The sequence below is a fragment of the Cebus imitator genome, unplaced genomic scaffold (genome assembly GCF_001604975.1).
Source record: "Cebus imitator isolate Cc_AM_T3 unplaced genomic scaffold, Cebus_imitator-1.0 Scaffold34, whole genome shotgun sequence".
In the NCBI taxonomy this organism is placed as follows: domain Eukaryota; kingdom Metazoa; phylum Chordata; class Mammalia; order Primates; family Cebidae; genus Cebus; species Cebus imitator.
The window spans coordinates 1769146-1777136 of NW_016107349.1; the positions used below are offsets into that span (position 1 = coordinate 1769146).

General features: G+C 35.5%; 1 pseudogene; it reads left to right on the plus strand.

Annotated features, from left to right (window-relative positions):
- Positions 1-1084: 1084 nt before the first annotated feature.
- LOC108301406 lies at positions 1085-2460 on the plus strand (annotated as a pseudogene).
- Positions 2461-7991: the final 5531 nt, after the last annotated feature.

Sequence of the window (7991 nt, forward strand, 5' to 3'; positions counted from 1 at the left end):
TGTGAAAGAATGTTAATTAGAATAGCAATGTGAAAATAACTGCTGTGTTACTTGCCTGGCTTTAGGTAGAATATAATTGATGATAATAAACAATATTTGAGTGGCTTCTCTGTATTAGGTTTTACAAATGTTATTTCCTTAAATCTTTACAACAATTCTATGAGGTAGGTAGATCATATTTTACCCATTTTTATGTATAAAGAAACTGAAGGCTGGGCGAGGTGGCTCACGCTTGTAATCCCACGACTTTGGCAGGCACGAATTCTACCACTGAACCCCCGATGCAATCTCAGCACTTTGGAAGGCTGAGGTGGGTGGATTGCCTGAGGTCAAGAGTTTGAGACCAGCCTGGCCAACATGGTGAAACCCTATCTCTACCAAAAATACAAAAATTAGCTGGGTATGGGGCAGACACCTGTAATTCCAGCTACTTGGGAGGCTGAGGTGGGAGAATCACTGGAACCCAGAAGGTGGAGGGTGCAGTGAGCTGAGATCACAGCATTGCACTCTAACCTGGATGACAGAGTGAGACTCCATCTTGAAAAACAAATAAAACAAAAAACTGAGGCTCAGGGTTTTTAGAATATTTCCCCAAAGACATTTAGCAAGGACTAGGACTCAGAAGCCCATGAATGCTCTTTCAATTTGATGTACTGTATATATTATATGAAACAAAATATTTTCTGTCTTTTAGGAAGGACTGTAACCTGTGGAATGGAATATATGTGGGTAGAAGGAGGAGATAGCCAAGAGCTCAACATTATACTATTTAGGTAGTCAGCCCTAGGGTCCTAAGAGGGAACTAGAGTAAATGATGCTTTGCAAGAAGTCATTAAAAGTCTTTAGAAGAAAAATACTTATGGTATTCACAGGTGACAGTGACTTGGGAGATAGATATTTAAAAGTTATAAGGATGAGAGATTCAGAATTTATTAAGTGGACTAGAACACAGAAACGGGATACATCTTTAATATTAGTGCCAAGAGAAAGCTGGAAAGCATCCATTACAATAAAGTTTGTGCATTTTCATGATGGAGTTGCTGCCAGAGCACAGGTATCATGAAAAACACGCCTAAAAGCCAAAATGAGAAAAGAGAAGACTTCCATCAACATTGTCGTCACTGGACACATAGGTTCAGGCAAATCCACCACTACTGGCCATCTGATCTATATATGTGGTGGTATCGGCAAAAGAATCATCAAAAGATTTGAGGAGGAGGCTGCTGAGAGGGAAAAAGCTCCTTCAAATGTGGCTGGGTCTTGGATAAACTAAAAGCTGAGCCTGAACATGGTGTCATCATTGATATCTCCCTATGGAAATTTGAAACCAGCAAGTGCTACATGACTATCATTGATGCCCCACGACACAGAGACTTTATAAAAAATGTGGTTACAGGCACATCTTAGGCTGGGTGTGCTGTGCTGATTGTTGCTGGTGGTGGTGGTGAATTTGAAGCCAGTATCTCTAAGAATGGGCAGACCCAGGAGCATGCCCTCCTGGCTTACACACTGGATATGAAACAACTAATCCTTGGTGTTAGCAAAATAGATTCCACTGAGCCACTCTACAGTCAGAAGAAATACAAGGAGATAGTTAAGGAAATCAGTACTCTCCTTAAGAAAATTGGCTACAACCTTGACACAGTAGCATTTGTGTCTATTTCTGGTTGGAATGGTGACAGCATGCTGAAGCCAAGTGCTCACAGGCCTTGGTTCAAGGGATGGAAAGTCACCCGTAAAGATGGCAATCCCAGTGGAACCACGCTGCTTGAAGCTCTGGACTGCATCCTACCACCAACTTGTCCAACTGACAGTTCCTTTCATCTGCCACTCCAGGATGTCTACAGAATTGGTGGTACTGATACTGTCTGTGGGCTGAGTGGAGACTGGGTTTCTCAAAGCTGGCATGGTGGCCACCTTTGCTCCAGTCAACATTCCAACTAAAGGCAGATCTGTTGAAATACACCATGAAGCTTTGGGTGAAGCTCTTCCTGGGGATAATGTAAGCTTCAATGTCAAAAATGTCAAAGATGTTTTTTGTAGCAACATTGCTGGTAACGGCAAAAATGACCCACTAATGGGAGAAGCTGGCTTTACTGCCCGGGTGACTGTCCTGAACCATCCAGGCCAAATCAGTGTTGGCTATGCTTCTGTAATGGATTAACACACAACTCACATTGCTTGCAAGTTTGTTGAACTGAAGGACAAGATGGATCACCATTTTGGTAAGGAGCTGGAAGATGACCCTAAATTCCTGAAGTCTGGTGATACTGCCATTTTTGGCATAGTTCCTGGCAAGCCTATGCGTGTTGAGAGCTTCTCTCACACTACTCCTCTGGGCTGTTTTGTTGTTTGTGATATAAGACATTTGCTCTGGGTGTCATCAAAGCAGGGGACAAGAAGGCTGCTGGAGCTGGCAAGGTCACCAAGCCTGCGCAGGAAGCTTGGAAGGTTAAATGAATATTACCCCTTATGCCTGCCATGCCAGTCTTAACTCTTTATGCCTGAGGTTGAATTTTTTTGAATTTTTGCACTCAGACCTTGGCGATGACCTTGAGCAGTAGGATATAACTTTCACATGCTTAGTGTTTCAATAATGGAACACTAGGCATAAATGGATTTTAATCAGTGGTGGAAGAATGGTCTCAGTCTCAGAATTATTGGTTTCAATTGACCACTTAAGGTTAATAGTAAAAGGCTGGTTAATGATAACACTGCATTGTAAAAAGTTCATAAGGAAAGGAGACTGTTTTGTAGATGTGTGTGTGTGTGTGTGTGTGTGTGTGTGTGTGTGTGTGTATTGTGTGTGTGTGGTTTTAAGTTATTAGTTTTTAAAATCAGTACTTTTTAATGGAAACAACTTGACCAAGAATCTATCACAGAATTTTGAGACCCATTAAAATAAAGCTGAATGAGGAAAAAAAAGTTTGGGAGATAAGGGAATATGAAGAAAATTTAGAGAGCCTAAATTGCTTCTGTGGATCAATCCTGGGGTCACACAGTTGAGGACTGAATTTCTGATGGTGGTACAAGTAATGACAAGATGGTTGGGTTTTCTTAAATTATTAGGAATTCTCACCAGATGTATTCCAGCTTCTTTAAGTAGCTTATGAATTCATTATCCATCAATTTTTCCAAGTTACTTCTTTTAAAAACTTAATAAGTTTAAAAATATTAAAGGCAATATTCATGGTATTGAGAAAGTCAAACAATGTAGATGGGTATAGGTGAAAAGTAAAAAATCTCCTTTTCATCCCTCCTTTTTCCTTGGTCTACGTCTCAGATGTAACCATCTTTAGTAGTTTTCTGTGTTGATGCCAGCATGTTTCATGAGTATGTATTATGTTTCATTATGTATGATTTTTTCCCTTTGTCAGTTTCAGACCAATGAGTTGTTCTTCTAACATTCTCTAACCATGACAGATGTGTGATTTTTTCATATTATAATGAAATTATTTTTCTAAACATATTCTATGTATTTCAGTGTATCACAATTTTTATTCTTTTTGATGCTTAAATTGCATTTGCTTCTGAGTGCTATTGGTAGAGCTTCAATAATCTTTTATAGCTTTTTTGCTTTCTAATACAGCAGGTTTTCTAGGCTTTCTTGTACATTCTCTGCTCTCTGCCTAGAATCAACAATTTTTTGAAGAGCCCTGTTCCTTTCTTGGAAAATAGAATTTAGAAATTGCTATTAAGGCATAGAAGTGGTCACTGATCATTATTTTTTTTAGTTTTTTTTTAATGGTTTAGTTTTTTATATTTTTTAAGCTAAAAATATATTTTTAAAAAGAAAAGTAAGTACTATATTTCCAATTCAAATGTAATGTTACAGGGTTTTACTTTTTTGAATATAATATTTTATGATTTCTTTTCACTTTTGCTAAAAGTCAATGTAGTTATGTCATGTCCTAACTACATTGATGTAATTATACTGTGATTAATCCGGCTGTGTGTGTTGTGCATGCATGCATTTTACATACATAATAGTATCACAATTATCTAAAGAATATTATTACTATCAATGCGATAGCAGAAAAATTTAAGAATTTCTTTGCAGTTTTTTATTCTTTGGGATATATCACACTAGGCATATAGGCTCAAATTATTGTGTTTCAAAGTCATTTGAATTAATTATTCTTTGCATGGTACACAGTTCTTTTGTTTCAGTTTTGCTTTTGATTTTAAGGGGCTTTCATTTTTGCTTAATTTTGTTTTAAACTCATGGTAAATATTTACATGGCTTCAAAGTCAGATCTTCAAAACAAAGTATAGTCAGTATATTTTGCCCCATCTCCTTACCCCGTTCTTTCTCTTGTATATGCTTATGAGCTGTTAGTTTATGCTTCCATTTAAAATTTATGAGCAAATATGTATATATGTTTATATTCCTTCCCACACCCTTTCTTAGATTAAAATGTAGCATGCCCTTCACAGTATTCTGCAACTTCCATTTTTCTCTTAACATATCTGGGAGATGACTGCATAGCTGAACATAGAGATTTCTTCATTTCTTATTGCAGTTACAGGGGATGTATTTTACATTTATAAACCAGTTCCTTATTAATGACAATTAAGTTGTTTCCAGCCCTTTTCTATTAAAAATAATTGTCTTGCACCAAAATTTTTCTGCTATCACATTGATAGTAATAATATTCTTTAGATAATTGTGATACTATTATGTATGTAAAATGCATGCATGCACAACACACACAGCCGGATTAATCACAGTATAATTACATCAATGTAGTTAGGACATGACATAACTACATTGACTTTAATAATTTTGCCACTGTATATTTGGGATAGATCTTTGGAAATGGAATTGCTGGTTCATAACATTTATCACTAAGAACATCTTTGTGAGGGGGAAACTGAATTTAATATACATTTAGTGTGAGTTTAGGATGATATATTTATGTAGTTTGTCATCATTTTGTGCATGAATTATGTTAGCTGTCTCATTATTGAAATGCCTTCCAGGAATATTCTTCCCCTTCCATTGTGCCAGCTCACCTCCATCAGGACACTGAGTTTTAGGATCCAAACTAGATCCCTCACTAGGCCATGGCAACAAGGATATCAATGACAAATTAGTTAATAAGTGCCATAGTTCAAAGTATGTATAACTAGTCACTGTACAGAAATTACGAATCAGGAGTTGTGAGGTTGAAATAAACTTTTCTAAACTCTCCATAATGAAAACATAAATTTTGATAACGAGGTTAAGGGAAATAATTAATTTTTCTGTCTTTAGGAAGAACTTTCTCTCTTTTTACAAAATTATTGTAAAAAAGAATCAAGGCATGTGTAACCAAAACATATAGGAAAAATATTACATATGTGTGTCAGTCTAAATGCTAGGCATTTTTCCTGGATTTGTGATGTTTGATAGCTTTGCCAGCTTTTCAACATTTGTAACTTTTTAACTTCTTTTTTCATTTTAAATAAGTATTTTCACTTGTAACTTTATAATCACAATTTTGTGATATTTTAAAAAATACAGCCACCCAAACTGCATTGGTTTCAGGCCACATATAGCTGTGCTATGCCTTTACTTATTGGAGTGACAGATCCTGTGGCTTTCAGTAATGGATCAGGCAATTACAGACTGAGTTCCCGTGGGAAGTGCACTCTTAGGAGGCTCTGCAAGTCATGGCAATGGGTTAGTATATGTAATTTTCTTCAGGAATATCACTTTCCTTCACAAGAGTTCACACCAGGGCATCTAGTAATTAATACTTAAGCAAAATAACACAACCTACATAGTTGCTGTCTAGTTTGCTCTTACATAGAAAATCCCTTGCCCTTTCCCAAAATAGATTCCTCTAAATTCCCATTCAATTTTGATGTCAGCTCAAAGATTAGTATTTTGTGATCATATTTCATCAGTTCCAGATGTGATTCTTGAATGGGAAAATCATGAACAAAAACACTAAACGATAAACCAACAAAGCTACCTAAAACTAGTTCCGTCACAAAAATATGATAAAATAGAATAAAATAATTTATTTAATTAAAAAAATTTTAATTTTTGTAGATTCACAAGGTACATGTACAGTTTTGTGAGATGATAATTGCATAGTGATGAAGTCTGGGCTTTTAGTGCACCTATCCCTGAAGAGTGAACATTGTACCCAGTAGGTAATTTTTCAACTGTCACTCCCTTCCCACCCTGCCCTCTTGTGGAGTTCCCAGTGTCTATTAATCCTCTGTGTATGTCCATGTGTATGCACTGTTTAGCTCCCGCTTATAAGTGAAAACATACGATATTTGATTTTCTGTTTCTGAGTCATTTCATATAGGATAATGGCCTCCAGCTTATCTATGTTGCTACAAAAGACATGATTTCATTCGTTTTTTTAAATGGCTGTATAGTAATCTGTGATATATGTATCACATATTCTTTAACCAGTCCACTGTTGATAGATACTTAGGTTGATTCCATGACTTTGCTATTGTGAATAGTGCTGTAATAAACATACAAGTGCAGGTGTCCTTTTGATAGAATAATTTATATTCTTTTCAGTATATATCCAGTAGTGTGATTGCTGGGTCAAATGGTAGTTCTAGTTTTGATACTTTGAGAAACCTCCATACTGCTTTCCATAGAGGTTGTAAATGTAAATTACATTCCCACCAACAGTGCATAGGTGTTTTATTTTCTCCGCATTCTTGCCAGCATTTGTTGTTTTCTGACTCAAAAAGATTATTTGCCTGTTTACCTCCACCTTTCCCCAGAATATTTTGATGGAAGAGTGACAAGGTAACATCAATAAATACTCTCATTTGGAATGAGAAAAAAATGGGTGGTACATAGCAGTCATCAGTCCCTACCGATTTTTAAATATTGCTGAAGAAACATGTTGAGGATGCTTACCATGGGGTAGGAAACGTTCCTTGTGTCTTCTCTTTCTTTTTCCTTTGATCAGTATTTCTAGACATCAATTTATTGAACTCTTCAAGGAAGCAACTTTTGAATTTATTAATTGTTTCTACTTTTGTCCATTTCTATTGCATTGATTTCTGTTATCTTTATTATTCCCTTGCTTTGCATACTTAACGATTTAATTTGCTTTTCTAGTTTCATGTAGTTACCATTTGGATCATGTTTTAGAACATGTATCTTTTCTAATATAAGGTTCTCAGACTCTAGGTTTTCCTCTAAAAATTGTTTTAGCTACGTCTTTCAAATTTTGACGTATTTTTATTTTCATTTGTTTCAAAACAGATAATGTAATTTCCCTTGTGATTTCTTCTTTCACTCTTAGTTTATTTAGATGTACATGCTTAAGTTCCAAATATTTGGAAATTTTCCAGGTATCTTGTTATTGAATTTGGTTCCATTCTATTGGAGCCAGAGAACCTGCTCTGTATGAATTTAATCTTGTTAATTTATTTGAGACTTGCTTTATGGCCTAATTAGAGTCTCTTATGGTAACTGTCTCATATGCATTTGAAACAAAAGTCTACATTGCTATTTTGGAGTTGTGTTTCTATAAATGACAACTAGATTAAGTTGTTTTATAGTGTTGTATATAACTGTGTGTGTGTGTGTGTGTGTGTGTGTGTATGTGTATGTTTGTGTGTGTGTGTGTCTGCCTGTGTGTGTGTGTGTGCCTATGTATGCATGTGTTTTTGGTTTTTTTTCTTCTTGTTTTATCAATCTCAGAGAGCAGAGCATTGTCCAGTATAATTATTTGTCTCTATCTCTTTTCAATTCGATAAAGATTTTTTCCATATATTTAAAAACTCTGTTATTTGGTGAATATGCATTTAGGATTCTTATGTTTTCTTTCCATCATCATGAAATGTTCTTCTTTAAACCTAATGTATTGTTTGTTCTAGAGTCTGTTTTGTCTGATATTAATATGGCCATACTAGCTTTTATTGAGTACTTATATGGTATATCTTTTTATATGTTTACCTTTGAACTATCTATCTATGTCTGTGTATTTAAAGTGAATTTCTTTTCTTTTTTTTTTTTTTTT